Here is a 14,723-nt window from a genome sequence, read left to right as displayed (position 1 = left end):
AGTGTTTATTTCCATGGGGGAACAAAGCATCCTTTGGGGGAGACCCTGCCAGCACCAGGCTCTCCTTTGATGGGAACCGTCTGGCCCAGGCCCGGGGAATATGCAGCCTTGCAGCTACCAGTTAGCCATTTTGGGGGTGAGTTTATCCTACACAGTTTATCCTTGCTCTCCCCAGAGTGAGGGATTGAGTGGGCTGGCAGGAAACCAAAAGGAATCTACCTGTCCCTCCCACTCCCCCCACAGGCCCACATGGCGGGGAAGGAAGGCGGGATCTGTCTCCACATGACGGGAAGGAAGGCGGGATCTGTCTCCACACAGCGGGGAAGGAAGGCAGGATCTATTTCTGCATGGCAGGAACAAAAGGCAGGATCCATCTCCACATGGCGGGAAGGAAGGCAGGATCCATCTCCACATGGCGGGAAGGAAGGCAGGATCCATCTCCATGTGGCCGGAAGGAAGGCGGGATCCGTCTCCACATTGCCAAGCTACACCTTGTGGTTTCTCTCCTCGTCTGGCACAAAGGCAGTGCTCATCCCTCAGTGTGGGGCCATGGCAGTACAGGTACCCTCATCTCCTCTGGGGTCCCACCACGTCTCACAGATCCTCCTGGAAGGGGTGCTACAACTCTCCAAGCACTTACCCTGGGCTGCACCTTCAAGTCTGGGAGAGAGCTTTGCTAAAATACAACTTTCTGGGTCCAGCCCTGCAAACCTACCCAGCCCAGACCAGCCGAGGAGGAGATGGGGAGCCAAGTGCCTGGAGGAAGGAGCCTGGGGCTGGCCAGTGCTGGATGATTAAATTAAATTCCTAGGGTGGTGCGTGCCAGTAATCCCAGGTACTCAGGAGGCTGAGGTGGGAGGAGCACTTGAGCCCAGGGGGTCAAGGCTGCAGTGAGCCATGATCACACAACTGCACTCCAGCCTGGGTGACAGAGTGAGACCCTGTCACTTAAAAATAAAATGCTCCCTGGGCCGGGTGCGGTGGCTGTCTCACACCTGTAATCCCAACACTTTGAGAGGCCAAGGTGGGCAGATCATGAGGTCAGGAGTTCGAGACCAGCCTGGCCAACATGACGAAACTTGGTCTCTACTAAAGATACAAAAAATTAGCTGGGCGTGGTGGCTGGCACCTGTAATCCCAGCTACTCCAGAGGCTGAGGCAGGAGAATCGCTTCAACCTGGGAGGCGGAGGTTGTAGTGAGCCGAGATCACGCCATTGCACTCCAGCCTGGGCCACAGGGCAAGACTCTGTCTCAAAAAGAAAAGAAAAGAAAAGAAAGGGGGAGGGGAGGGGAGGGGAGGGGAGGGAGAATCCAGCTATGTAGCCAGGTTGGGAAGGCCAGGAGTGTGAACCCCACGGGATGAGATGGGACTGGGGCCGTGTGGGAGGCAATGCTGGCTCAGACAGAAGAGGGCGCCACGGCACTCCAGTGCAGGAGCCTGCAGTGGACCTCGTTCCCTGTGAGCACAGGGTTCTGCCTGGTCCAGGTAACAGCCGCGTGAGGCTGGTCTTAGACTGTCCATTTTATCGCTTAAGGAACCCACAGGACGGCCGGGTGCAGTGGCTCACACTTGTAATCCCAGCACTTTGGGAGGCTGAGGTGGGCAGATCACCTGAGGTCAGGAATTCGAGACCAGCCTGGCCAACATGGTAAAACTCTGTCTCTACTAAAAGTACAGAAATTAGCCCGGTGTGGTGGCACGCACCTGTAATCCCAGCTGCTCGGGAGGCTGGGGCAGGAGAATCGCTTGAACCCAAGAGGCGGAGGTTGCAGTGAGCCAAGATCGCACCACTGCACTCAAGCATGGGTGACAGAGCAAGACTCTATCTCAAAAAAAAAAAAAAAAAAAAAGGAAAAAAAAGAAACCCACAGGACCACAGGTAGCCTGTCCAAGCCACACGGCCAGAGCAGGGGGCCTGGGGTGCGCAGCCTTCCGATCGCGACCACGGCTCTGTGGAGTAGAACCCCTCCTCCCTGGTATGGACCCTTTATGCAAACATCCTGAGTGACACAGAGACAGAGCCTGTCTGCCGTGGTGCCATTAAGCCACCGAGCACTGGTGGCCTCTGAGTGGGACGGGTATAAGGTGGCCAGGTGGAGCCCAGCCCTGGGGAAACCAGGCCAAGGACGCTGTGCCAGGCTTGGCACCAGAGACACACCCTCAGCTCACCCTGAGTGCCTCTCCACCCCCACCCTGGGGGCGCCCTGGCATCCGTGAGACGCATGCCTCGGACTGGAGGTGGGTCAGCTGAGGCAGGCGCAATTAGGGAGAATGGGGCAAGGCCCATGACCTGGCAGGTGCCCTCCATGTGGGGCCCTTGGGTGATTTCTGGCTCACAGGCAGGCCAGCACTGAGTCAGAAGGAGACTGCGTTTGGGAAGGCCAGAGGCCACTTCCGGGTGCTCTTCCCTCTCCTCGGGAAGCTGCCCTAATTAGCACCTTGGCCAGAGGGCCTTCATGGGAAGCGCGGCAGCTTGCATCCTCGGCCCGCCCAGTGACCTGGCCTTCCCCACGTGTGCCTGGTCCTGACCTAAGTCCTAGAGGGTGGACACCCAGCCCCCACACTGGTGTAGCGGTGAGGACTGATGATCTCCCGTGGGAGATGTGGGGAGTGGTGCCTGGCCCCACCCCCGGGGCCCGCTGGGCATGAAGGGGCTTCCGCCTGTCCTCGAGAGCAGCGCTGGCCTGGTCACCTCCAGCCCTGCACACCTACCCAGCCTGGGCCGGCCAAGGAGGCAGGGAGCCAAGTACCTGGAGGAGGGAGCGTGGGGCTGGCCAGTGCCTGGGTGATAACTCGGAGTCCCCGGAGCACTCAGTGTCACACCCACACTGCAGCCAGAATCCACAGGCTTCCCAAAGGCCTCGATCCCCCCACCCCCTCCACACGGGCTGTGGCTTTTGCCCCCAGGCCTGCCACGCCTTGCCTCATGCCCTGAACTGGCTCATCATGCCTGCCCCCTCAGCCCTCCCAGACCCTGGCCCTCACCGTGGGTGGCGACCTTTGACAAGTCACCCAACTTCTAAGCCTCGACTTCCTCATCCACAAAACAGGCTTGTTCCTGTGGTGGACATCCACTGTGGTCTGGGGACCCTCTGCAGCTATCATGGGTCATAGAGTGGACCTCTACATACTGACACAGCAAGGGCTCCAGGGGCCAGTAGCCAATGGGAAAGCCAGCTTACGTGATGACAGACACAGAGCAATGCCACTTATTTTACAACATATGTGCACATGCATGCACACACGCACTTGATTTACAACACGCACACGCAGGCACATGCACAGAGACACACGCACTCACACACAAATAAAACTACAGATTCTGGCCGAGTGTGGTGGCTCACGCCTGTAATCTGAGCACTTTAGGAGGCCGAGGCAGGTGGATCACCTGAGGTCAGGTGTTCGAGACCAGCCTGGCCACCATGGAGAAACCCCATCTCTACTAAAACACCAAAAAAAAAAAAAAAAAAAAAAAAAAATTGGCCAGGTGTGGCAGCACACACCTGTAATCCCAGCTACTCAGAAAGCTGAAACAGGAGAACTGCTTGAACCTGGGAGCTGTTGAAGGTTGCAGTCAGCCAAGATGGTGCCACTGCACTCCAACCTGGGCAACAGTGAGACTTCATCTGACAAAAAAAAAAAAAAAAAAAAGGCTGGGTGCAGTGCCTGTAATCCCAGCACTTTGGGAGGCCAAGGCAGGCGGATCACCTGAGGTCGGGAGTTCAAGACTAGCTTGACCAACGTGGAGAAACCCCTGTCTCTACTAAAAATACAAAATTAGCCGGGTGTGGTAGCACATGCCTGTAATCCTAGCTACTCCGGCTGAGGCAGGAGAATCGCTTGAACCTGGGAGGCAGAGGTTTCAGTGAGCCAATATCGTGCCACCGCACTCCAGCCTGGAGTGCAAGACTACCTCTCAAACAAGAGCAAGACTACCTTGCTCAAAAAAAAAAAAAAAAAAACCTACAAATTTTGGTGCGTTTTGAGACAGGCTCTCACTCTGTCACCCAGGCTGGAGTGCAGTGGTGCGATCATGGTTCACTGCAGCCTCAGCCTCCTGGGCTCAAGCGATCCTCCTGTCTCAGCTTCCCAAGAAGCTGAGACCACAGGCACCCGCCACCAATTTTTGTAGAAACGGGGTTCTGCCATGTTGCTCAGGCTGGTCTTGAACTCCTGGGCTCAAGCCATCCACGGGCCTCAGAAAACTATGAATTCATATATGTCAGCACCACACACGGAAAAGTCTGGCAAATATGCAGACGGCAAACAAACCAGGAGGGGCAAGACCAAAGGGTCTTGATCAAGATAGACTTGAATTTTATTGGTAATGCTTTAATTTTTTATGAGAGTGTTCAAGAATTACTGTGCGATTTTAAATAAATAAAGTTTAAAGTAGCGTCCTTCTTGCAAGGGTGTGGGAGAATCACACCCTCAGAGCCTGATGAGGGCCGCGCCTTTGGCCCTCACTCCTGTCTCCCCAGCACCTCACTCCAGGTCATTTATTCATTCAACAAGCATGTGCTGCTGCCTCCTCCATGCTGGCCTCAAGCTGGACCCTGGGTCAGAGATGACTCCGAGGCAGGCCCTGGCCTGGAGAGGCATGCAGCCCAGCAGGAAGCTGCAGTGAGGGCTGGACTAGGGGAACTTCACCCCCAGCCCTGGGCACTGGGGGCCACTTCAGCAGTGTTGCCTCAATGTTTGGAGATGCCTGAGGATCCTGCAATAGTGCTCCTCACGCCAAACACTGATGAATAATTTCTTCAAAAGAGAAAGTGTGTCAGACCAAAATTAATTAGCCACACAATGAAATACAGAGCCAAACCAAAGAGGCCCTAGAACCTGGTATCCCAACCATGAAGAAATAACAGAAAACAAATAACTTAGAGAATTTTTTCAAACACCTGAAACACCCCAGCAGGGTGTTCCTGGGGCTTCAGATCAGAACTCCAGACCCCCGCTGCCCTTTCGGAGCCCGCTGCCGGCGGCATCCTCAGGGTTCTGCCGTTAGTCCTCCCCAGACCAGCATCCAGCCCCTTTCCGATGACTTTTCCCAAGCCTGCCTCTGCACCCAAACGCCCCGGTGTCTCTAAGCCAGCCAAGTGTGCCCACAATCACCCATCCCTGTGGGAACCTTCAGCAACTGCTCCCAGAAGCCCCTGCTCTGGGCCTGGCCCTAGCATGCAGCCTCCAGCCAAAAGCGCAGTTCCCAGGGTCCCCCGTGGACTGGGGCACATTCCCCAGCTCTGGTCACCTTGGCCAGAGGATCTCCCCCGAGGCCTGGGAGGAACATAGGTGTATGTCAGGCCCAGTGGAATGCAGTCTCCAGGAGGGCACCAGGAAAAACAAGTTCCAGGGCAACCTCCCTGGAGGTCTCACCTGCTGCCAGGGTCTGCGGGACTCCAGAGCATCCGGGAAGAACTGCTGTCTGCAGACAGCAGTGCCGGGTGCACAGGGTCAGGGCCTGGAGAGCAGAGCTGTGGCAGGAGCTGAGGCTGGGGAGGGTGCAGAGCCCAATTAGAGGGCAGAGGAGGAGGCTGCCTGGGCAGGCCAGAGTGACACCAGCAATGGACAGGGGAAGCCTAGGACCAGAGACGTCCTTGGCAGGTGGGAGGGAACCAGTGCCCAGGCCAGGGCCTGAGGTTGGGAAATAGGTCCTGGCTGAGGCCTGGCCAGGAAAAGCAAGTGTAGGAACTAGGCCAGAGTCACAGGATCCCAGCATTCACAGGCTGAGCCTATCTGTCAGACGCTCGCTGGAGAACAGTGGACACTGGGCACCTGAGGCTCCCCCTGATGCACCTGTGGGAAGGCAGGGCTTGCAGGCAGCCTCAGTGGGTGTGGGAACCAGAGGGCAAGAAAGGCAGGAGCCCCCAGTGCCACACAGGGTGGTGTTGCTGCGTGCCAGGCTCTGTGCTGAGCTTCAAGCAGGCCAGGGAGCAGCCTTTCTCAGGATCCTGGCCAGGAAGTGTGGCCTCTGGGAGCCAGGTCAGGTGGGCCTTGCCCCAAGGTGGATGCTGCTAACCCTACTCCACCTGCCCAGGGATCACGGCCAGCATTCACAGACCAGCACACGTCAGTTCAGTTAATCTCACAGCAGCTCAGGAGGTAGACAAGGTCATCCTCCCCACTTTCCAGGATGAGGAAATGAGGCACTGAGAGGGGAAGTGACCTGCCCACGGGCACACAGCTAGCATTCAGCAGAGCCCGCATTCAGACCCGCAGGCCATCTGAAGCCAGAGTCCCAGCTCCTAGCACCCCACTGTGCCACCCACCCCAAATCAGTGTGAGAACAGGAGCCCCGGCCCAGGGTCGGGCTGCAGACCCTCCGCCCCTCCCACCTCCCAGCTGCTGACACTTTCCTGCCTAGACCTGCTGCCCATGTAGCAGTACAGAGGGGCTGTCTGGCATCACACGACACCGGGTTCAAGTCAGATTCAGCCACTTAGCAATGTGTGACTGAGTCAGGAACTTCATCTCCACCCCAAGCCTCAGTTTCCTCATCTGCCAAATGAGGTTGTGACGTCCACATCAGCAGGCCATGGTGAGACTGCCTGAGAATGCACTGAGGTGACCCACACTCCTCTGGATATTACGATTTGAGACAGTGGGGTGTGTGTTGAGAGGAGGGGTCAGCCCTAAAATCAGGGCCAGGAAAACAGTCACAGTGCAGCCACTCTGCAGGCCTCCTGCCTGAGCTCCGGGTTCCCCAGAGGAGCCTTGCGCCCAGCCCGCCTAGAATGGGCTGTCAGGGGCCTTCCCGTCCGGGAGAGGGGCCCTGTGCTCCCAGTGGCCTCCTCTATCACTGGGGAGGCTCCAGGCCGTCAGAGCAGTTTTGGGGTCCACACCTCCAACCCCATCCCCAGACCCACAGCAGGAGACGGCTGGAGAAACAAGGCTGGCCTGGGGTGGGTCCCGGCTGCCCCACCCAGTTGTCTAGAAAATACCCGAATTTGTGGTCAGCTTTAGGTCGGAAGGGGCTGGGGCTCACTGAGTCTCTGCCAATGGCCTTGCCAGTGCTGCGTCTGAGGGACACCGACTGAATCCTTTTTGCTATCACTGCTGCTGATGCTGATGAACTGCAACTGGGCAAGTCACCGCCCCATCCACCAACTGGAGCAAATACCACCACCCACGCGGTGCTTAAGTGAACATGTACCGCCTTGGTAATCAGAAAATAACAACAGGACGCTTTACAAACAATAATGTAATAGCCCCGGTCCAGCTGGGGCGGGCAGCAGATGATAGGATCGTGCTGTGGGCGGGGCTTGGGGAACTCCCGGTGAGATCAGAGTCTCCGTGTCCAGGCCTGACCACGCCGACCACAGGCACTGGCGTTCCGCCCACGGCCGAGCCTCGAACCCTGAAGAGGTCCATGCACTCCTCGGCTTCCACTGCAGTGCACTGTCCTGCCCAGGGGCTGTACGGGCCCCCATTCTCCCAATCTCAGCCCTTTGCCCCAGGTCCCCCGCTGAGGCTGTGTGGAGGCTGCCTCCGCCAGGAAGGAAAAAGAGACCTTGCTTCCACCCTGCCCTTGGTGTCTGGGCGGCGTGAGTGGACCGGCCCTCAGGCAGGACCCCACTGAGCCATGTGCGTGATCCCTCAGTCCCAGACCAACGTGTGCACTGGTGGCCTATTTCCCCCATGTACACAGAGGAGCTGGCAGAGCTGGGCACCGGACGAGGTGAGTCATGTTCTCCTGGGGCAGAGCACTGAGGGCCACGGCCTCTAAGGGCCCACCAGCCCTCTGCAAGGCTGCGGCCCGGCCTACCACAGTGCCACCCGGGGGGGCTGGCTGGCTGGCTGCACCCTGCACCCTCGTCCCAGCCATGGGAGCTTGGACCCTCTAGCCTTAGATGCCACAGATATTTGCATTGTATGAGGATTTGGGTTTAAAAAAAAAAAAAAAAGGCCAGGTGCGGTGGCTCGGGCCTGTAATCCCAGCACTTTGGGAGGCTGAGGTGGGCGGATCACGAGGTCAGGAGATCGAGACCATCCTGGCTAACACGGTGAAATTCTGTCTCTACTGAAAATACAAAAAAAACCCAGCTGGGTGCGGTGGCGGGTGCCTGTAGTCCCAGCTACTCAGGAGGCTGAGGCAGGAGAATGGCGTGAACCAGGGAGGCGGAGCTTGCAGTGAGCTGAGATCCGCCACTGAGCTCCAGCCTGGGCGACAGAGCGAGACTCCGTCACAGAAAAAAAAAAAAGAAGACGGGGAGGGCGTGCCAAATCAAACACCATGATATGCCTGGAAGTTTACATTTCACAGTGCAGCCTTTCACTTGAGAACCCCACGTGCAACTCACTGGAAGGTGGTAAAGGCTTATAGTGGAGGCTTTTGGTGAGGGAGGCTCCAGGCATGGCCCTGCCTCCTGCTCTGTGCCCGCAATTCCCATGAGCCTGAACTTGGGCCTCAGCCCCTCTGCCTCTCAGCCGTGAGGCCCAGCATAGGCCCCGGGGAACAGATAGTGGACAGAGGGACGGCCGCTGGGAAGCATGGCAGGTGCTTCCTGTCCCTGCCAGGAGACCACTGGCTGTGATGTCACTCTTGTGCTCTGGCCTAGTGGTGACAGCTCTGGTCATGACCCACTTCCCCTCAGGTGACTCACCTGCACCTTCTTCTGCTCCTCAGGTCATCATCGAGCATGACTTACCTTCAACACCGGCTGAGCGAGGCCCAGAAGATGACCAACTCCGTGCGGACCTGAGGTCAGGAGGCAAACGTGCAAGGTGGCTCGTGCCTGTAATCCAACACTTTGGGAGGCTGAGGCAGGAGGATCACTTGAGCCCAGGAGTTTGAGACCAGCCTGGGCAACAGAGTGAGACCAAAAAATATAAAAATTAGCCGGGCATGATAGCACACGCCTGTGGTCCCAGCTACTCAGGAGGCTGAGCTGGGAGGATCACCTGAGCCCAGGAGGTCAAGGTTGCAAATCACAGCACTGCACTCCAGCCTGGGTGACAGAGGAAGACATGGTCTCAAAAAGAAAAAAGGAGACAAACATCACCGGGGGCCGTCCTGCAGGAGCTTGGGGAGTTTCTGCTGCTGCCTCCTAGAGACCTTCCCGCAGGGTGTGGCTCTTTACAGTTTGCACAGCTAGGTCCCCCCGCCCCCATTCTCTTATGGAGGCTCCAGAGGGGCCTTGATGGCCTAGTCAGCAGGGCGGCCAGAACGCACTGCCAGTCTCCTAACTCTGAGCCCAGTGTCCTTTGGGTCGGCCAGGCTCAGCCTGAGCTGAGGGGAGAGGGAGGAGAGCCGGAGGCCCCACCAGACGGTGAGAGGAGCGAGGGCAGCAGCCAGGGTGGGTGCACAGCAGGTGCCAGGCCTGGAGGGCATTCATGAGCCCCTTTGAGGCCTTTGGTCTCACCTGCCTGGCAGGGAAAAGTTAGAGGTTAGAGGCGGCTGAGGAGGGCACAGCCTGTCTGGGTAGATGAGGGGCAGAGGTGAGAAGGCACCATCCACCCTCCAGCAGGATGGGGCGGGAGACCCAGCTCCCACCAGGAGCTCTGAGCTTTCGTCTCACGGCCCTGGCAGTACCTGTCACGACAGGTGGAGGCTCAGGTGCGGACAGTGTGCTCACGCCCTCCTGGCTGGGAAGTCTCGTGGGCCTTGACTTCAGGCTCCTCAAGGTCCTATCTGTTGGCTCCCAGGCAGAGGAGATGCCTGGCCTGTGGTGAGAGTGTGGGGTCCGGGTCCCCCAGCCCCCACTCCGCCTCACTGGGCCAGTTTCAGCTCTGTCAGTCGGTGCCTGGCTGGCCCCCCTCTCCCCAGAGAATCCCAGTGCCCCCTCCACAGTGTCCAGCCCAGACGCCTTGGTGGCCCAGGGGTACCCAGAGAGCAAAGGGGAGGGAGGCAGGGGGCAGCTAGGCTGGGCTTGGGCCTGCGGAAGCCCACCCTCAAGCCTCCAGGCAGATGGAAGGCGCGGTGCTGCCGCCCCCGGTCCTGCTCAGCCTGGCTGGAGCGTCTATTCTTACATCCACACTTCCTGCTTCTTTTCCGGTTCTAGGTAAAGGCTGAGGGGCTCTATGGGGCCTGGCTTCTCGCCCAAGCCTGATCCTGCTTTCTGGGCAGAACCATGAAATGGGGGGCTCCTACACACCTCCCCAGAGAGGGTCCTTCTGCTGCAGGGCGGCCTTGGGGATGCCTCTGCTTAGCAGCAGCCGCTGCCCACTTGTCTGTCTGTCCTGCACCCCACACTCCCCACCCCCAGATGCATTCTGTCACACGGCATCCTGCCAGACCCCGAGGAACCAGAGAGGAGGAAGGAGTGGGCTGGAGGAATCAAGAGGAGACTGCCTCGCTTTTTTGTTTGTTTGTTTGTTTTCACTAGAGACAGGGTCGCGCTGTGTTGCCCGGGCTGGAGTGCAGAAGCTGTTCACAGGCACGATCAGAGCACCACAGCCTCAAACAGGAATCCTGGGCTCAAGCGATTCTCCCGCCTCAGCCTCCCGAGTAGCTGGGACTGTGGGTGTGCAACACCTTGCCTGGCCTGGTTTTCTTTAAAAAGAACAATTCTGAGCTTTATCTCTGGTGCCCCTGGCTGTGGATCCACAGAAGCAGGGATCACGTCTCTCTCACTTGGGGGGAGTCTCGGTGAACTGTGAAATGGGTTCCTGCTGCGGCAGTGAAAACTGATACGGCCCCGCGGGGTTCACAGGTCACAGCCGTGGGGGGACGGTGGCTATCAGTTCTTTCGGCCACCAGCACTCAGACACCAGTTCGGGCGCAACTCAGGCAAAAGGAAGACTCTCCTGGAAGGAGGTGGAGTGTCTGCAGGTGAAAAGGGAGCTCACCCTTCCAGTCTGCAGCCTTGAAACTGGGGCTACCTCTAGGCAGGTCAATGTCTCCCTGAGGCACAGCCAGCTCAGTGCCGGGGCTCGTGATATTTCAGGAAGCTCATGGAAACGATTTCACTTATTCTAAAATCAGGAGAAAATGGACTTTTAGGTTGAAGAAAATGTTTGTATGTGGACTATTAACATATTCATTTTTCCATCAATGCAGTTACGGCCCTTCCTCATACCTACACCACAAACCGGGGGCTCCTCCCTGGCCCGTCAGGCTTCAGGAGGAGAGTCTGACCCTCAACTAGAGTCAGGGCCCACTGGGGGACCAATCGGCTGAAGCCCGTGGGACAGGATGACCCGGTCCAGACTTGGGCCACTCCATGTCAGAGACATTCCTGGAGAAGGGTAGGGGCTAGGAGCCCCCACAGTGGGCTCTACCCTGCCGTTGTGGTCCCCTAAGGTGGCTGCCGTCAGAGTCTCCCACCTCCAGACTGAGCCATGCCCTTGGTCTGCCCTCTGCCCTCTCACAGGTAGGCACCCACATGCAGGAACCTTGGGGCTGCAGGCGAGGGTGGGGCACTCGCCCGCTGGAGCGGGCCAGCAGAGGCGGCATGGCCATGGCCACTTTCAAGGTCAGCACCACCGGCCCTGACCTTGGCTGTGGGAGGACAAGGACGCTCCTGAGCATGCAGGAGTTTGCTGGAGGGACCATCGGAGGGAGACCTCCCCCAGGCTCCCTGACAGCTGGCAGGGAGCAGGCATGGGGGGACTCTGGGCCAAAGGAATTTGGGAGATGGTATGAGAAGGGGCCATCCTTAGTGGCCGTGGATGGAGCCAAGACCAGCCCCTTCTTTGGTCTCCGTTAGGTCCCCTGATAAAACCTCATCAGGCTGGGGCAGAGTCTACTGAAAGGATAGGGGAGTAGAGGCCAGGGTGCCCCCCACCGCGCTTCCTGGGAGTCCTGGATCAGCTTTTCTGAATGCTGGTTCTCTAACCAGAGCCTGGAGAAGGGACGGTAACATGAAGAGTTTGCAGCATTTGGTGGTCGAGGATCCATATGAAGGGCATCCGGCTTGGGCCTGGCATGCTGGGTCTCATAGCGAAGCTGGTGACTGGCCTCCCTGCGAGGCCAGGGCCCCCTCCTCAGGAGCCGCCACAGCCACCAGGCAGGAAAGTCCACTGTGGAGCCATCCAAGCCAGAAGGGGCCTCAGACATCATCGTTTTGCAGATGGGGAAATGGAGGCCCAGAGAGGGAAAGTGATTAACCCAGGGACACACAGCAATTATGGCAGAACCGGGGCTGCCCCATGGGAGAACAATGGGCTTTGGGACAGGCTTTGGACCAGCTGTGGGACTCTGGGCAAACTCTTTCCTCCCTAAGCCTCACTTCCCTCTTCTGTAAAGAAACCCAGCTAGGCATGGTGGCTCACGCCTGCAATCCCAGTACTTTAGGAGGCTGAGTGGTAATCCCAGTACTTTTGAGGCAGGAGGATCGCTTGAGCCCAGGAGTTTGAGACCAGCCTGGGAAACATAACGAGTCTCTGTCTCTACAAAAATACAAAAATTAGCCAGGTGTGGTGGTGTGCACCTGTGGTCCCAGCTACTCAAGAGGCTGAGGTGGGAGAATCACTTGAGCCTGGTAGGTCGAGGATGCAGTGAGCCATCATGGTGCCACTGCCCTCCAGCCTGGGCAACAGACCAAGACCCTGTCTCAAAAACAAACAAACAAGAAAAAAAAAAAAAGAAAACACTTCAAGGACCAAGCTCATGCATCACTGGAGCAGTGCGGGGAGAAGGAGAGTGAGGAGAATCTTGAGACGAGATAGATTCTCAAACGGACATTTACAGAGCCCTCATTACTAGGCACTTGCCAAGTCCTTTGGGGGCATCTTGAGACTCTTTTTTAATTTTAATTTTATTTTGTTTTATTTTTGAGATGGAGTCTCGCTCTGTCACCCAGGCTGGAATGCAGTAGCATGATCTCAGCTCACTGCAACCTCCACCTCCCGGTTGCAAGCTATTCTCCTGTCTCAACCTAAGGAGTAGCTGGGATTACAGATGTGCACCGCCACGCCTGGCTAATTTTTGTATTTTAGTAGAGACAGGGTTTCACCGTGTTGGCCAAGCTGGTCTCGAACTCCTGACCTCAGGTGATCCACCTGCCTCAGCCTCTGGAGTAGCTGGCGTACACCAATATGCCTGGCTAATTTTTGCATTTTTGGTAGATATGGGGTTTCACTGTTAGCCAGGCTAGTCACAAACTCCTGACCTCAAGTGATCTGCCCGCCTCAGCCTCCCAAAGTGCTGGGAGAATCGTTTTCTAATTTAATTAATTTTTTTTTTTTTTTCAGAGATGTTCCTCAGGACTCAAACTCCTGGGCTCAGGTGATCCTCCTGACTCAGCCCCAGAGTAGCTGGGACTACAGGCATGCACCATCACCCTTGGCTTGGGAATCTTGAGGGGAAATGAACTAGCCCAGGCCTTCTGGGAGCCAGAGGAGGTCATGACAGACAGCAGGAGGCCAGGAGGCTCCCAGTCATGACAGACAGCAGGAGGCCGGGAGGCTCCCAGTCATGACAGACAGCAGGAGGCCAGGGGGCTCCCAGTCATGACAGACAGCAGGAGGCCGGGAGGCTCCCGGTCATGACAGACAGCAGGAGGCCGGGAGGCTCCCGGTCATGACAGACAGCAGGAGGCCGGGAGGCTCCCGGTCATGACGGACAGCAGGAGGCCAGGAGACTCCCAGGAGGAAAGTCTGGCACGCAGTCCCTCCCAGACCACAGCGGCTCTCCAGGCCCTGTAGTGGGACAGCCTCTCACCATCCCCCTGGCCTTGGAGTTTCTGTACATCCTGTGCCCTGCAGGCCAGGGTGCTCTTGCCCACGTGTCAACCCAGGCCACCCAGTGCAGACCCAGGAAATCTTCCAGACCTGTGGGAGCCCCTCATCCCCACCCCGTGTGCACTGTGCACCTGGGGCACACCAGGGCACCTTCCCAAGTGCTGACTATGCCCGGGCACCTGGGCTGCGCCATCTCACCCTCACAGCCACCCTTGAGGCAGGTGCCCTGATTCTTATCCCTGTCCACAGCTGAGAGAAGCCAAGCTCAGGGAACTGGGTCGCAGAGCAGCAGCAGGGGCTGCATCAGGTCTGTCTGTGTCGCCTCGACAAGCGCAATGTCCCGTCAGGGCAGCTTCTGAAGCAGGCCTGCCCTGCCTGCCGGTCTCTGAGACAAGCTCCCTGGGACCAGGCTGGAGCCGGTTGGTCTTTGTGGTGTCCAGGGACTATCTTGCGTGCAGGGCAAGGTTAACCAGGTCCCTGCCAAGACTGCGGCTCACATGTGGCATCCCTACCCAGCCCACTGCCCTGCAGGAGTGGCTCCACTTGGCACTGAACTGGAGTAGGCTGTACAGTTCTGTCCCAGGCCAGGAGGGGCGTGCCTGAGGCCAGGTGCAGTTCCCCAGGGCTGGTCCTCACAGGTCCTCCCATGGTGTTAGCAGGGCCCCAAGGCCCCCACCCAGGCCCGAAGCCTCCTTGCTATTCCATCCGGCCCCAGGGTGCAAGCGCTGCCATTTGGCACTTACATAAAGCATTCAGCAGGCACTCAGCCTGGGCAGGGCCGGGGAGTGGGAGGCAGCTCCCAACATCTGGAGAACATCACCTCCCTGTCCCACATGCTGGAGATAATACAGCTTGTTTGTCTGGGGAGATGCACCTTCCTGGCTGTGCCCAGAGCCGGCGGGGCTTTTATGCAATCGAGTGTTTTCAGTGATGACCCTGGAGAGCCACCCCACTTTGGGCGTGAAGGAGGGCCCACACTCGAATATTTTCTATATTGTAAGTTATTTAATCCCTCTGGAGAGGATCTCTCTGAATGATGTGAAATAAACCAGCTTTCTCTCTTGAGAGTTGTCCAAACCCTATGTACAGAATAGTCTA

This window comes from Gorilla gorilla, chromosome 15 (assembly GCF_029281585.2).
Source record: "Gorilla gorilla gorilla isolate KB3781 chromosome 15, NHGRI_mGorGor1-v2.1_pri, whole genome shotgun sequence".
NCBI classification, from domain to species: Eukaryota; Metazoa; Chordata; class Mammalia; order Primates; family Hominidae; genus Gorilla; species Gorilla gorilla.
This window is presented reverse-complemented; position numbering follows the sequence as displayed.